The sequence below is a fragment of the Octodon degus genome, unplaced genomic scaffold, assembly GCF_000260255.1.
Source record: "Octodon degus isolate 3935 unplaced genomic scaffold, OctDeg1.0 scaffold00110, whole genome shotgun sequence".
NCBI lineage: Eukaryota > Metazoa > Chordata > Mammalia > Rodentia > Octodontidae > Octodon > Octodon degus.
This window is the reverse complement of record NW_004524686.1, coordinates 1,146,467-1,147,923: the sequence shown is the minus strand read 5'-3', so window position 1 is coordinate 1,147,923 and position 1,457 is coordinate 1,146,467. Positions and strand designations below refer to the sequence as shown.

The window sequence follows — 1,457 nt, the reverse complement described above, 5'->3', positions numbered from 1 at the left end:
ATGGCGGAGTCGGTGCATACCTGGCCGGACCACAGTTGCCTAGCAACCTACACAAACAAAAATGGCAGCTTCGCCAGTCTGAGAATTTACCCACTCGGATTGGTGTTGCTGGACTTTCAGAGCTACGACAGCGATACCCAGGGCAAAGAACAAATTGATAATCTTTTGAACAAAATAGAAAAGAGAATGAAAGAATTGAGTCAGGCTGGTCGGTAGAGGGCAGGTGAAGCGTTTGCCAACCATAGTTCGAGGAGGGGCCATCCACAGGTACTGGCCTACAGCTGATGGGCATCTGGTTGAGTATGACATAGACAAAGTGGTATATGACGAAGACTCGCCTTATCAGAACATTAAAATTCTACACTTGAAGCAGTTTGGAAATATTTTCATCCTTAGTGGGGATGTTAATTTGGCAAAGAGTGATTTGGCATATACCCGGGCCATAGTGGTGGTGGCAAAGATTACACTGGTAAAGACTTCCTAATTCTGGGCGGTGGAGATGGAGGCATATTATGTGAAATAGTCAAACTGAAACCAGAGATGGTCACTATGGTAGAGATTGACCAAATGGTGATTGATGCACGTAAGAAAAACATGCGGGAAAATTGTAGTGACGTCTTAGACAATCTCAAAGGAGACTGCTATCAGGCTCTCATAGAAAACTGTATTCCAGTACTGAAGGGGTACACCGAAGAAGGGAGAGAGTCTGATTATGTGATTAATGATCTGACCGCTGTTCCGATCTCCATGTCTCTAGAAGAAGAGTCCACATGAGTTTCTCAGGCTGATTCTTGACCCCTCGATCAAAGTGCTGAAACAGGATGGGAAATATTTTTCACAGGGGAACTGTGTCAATTTAACAGAAGCCCTGTCGCTCTATGAAGAACAGCTTGGGTGCCTGTATTGTCCTGTGGAATTCTCCAAGGAGATCGCCTGCGTCCCTTCATACTTGGAATTGTGGGTATTTTACACTATTTGGAAGAAAGCTAAACCCTGAAGATGAAGATCCCAGCAGTTGTGCTGCAGATAGCCGCCCTGATCTCCACATGCCGTACAGGCCATCAAATGGGTCAGGCAGTTGATGGTGATTTTAATGCTTTCTCTTTTTAATTATTACTTTTAATTTATAAAAAGAAAATGGAAAATATATATTTTGGTGAGCTAGGGTGATTTTTTTTTTGAAAGTCAGCTGAAAGCACAACAAAGACTGCAAAATGCACTGACCCCTTAGAACTTGATTTTTGTTACTTTTTATTTCTGTTACTTTTTATTTCTGTGTGAGACTTTTCATTTGCTTTGTTTTGATTTTGATAGAATTTAAATTTAGACCTTTGGAGGAACGAACATCATTGTTTTATTTTGGAGGGAAGTTCTTGATAGTTTTTTTAAAAATTGATTTAGATTTTAAATTTTGGTGCTTTTAAGAAAGTTAAAAATGAATAGCAGTGCTTCAATTA

At 40.6% G+C, this 1,457-nt stretch overlaps 1 pseudogene; it reads left to right on the top strand.

Annotated features, from left to right (window-relative positions):
- Positions 1 to 997, top strand: LOC101577344 (annotated as a pseudogene).
- Positions 998 to 1,457: the final 460 nt, after the last annotated feature.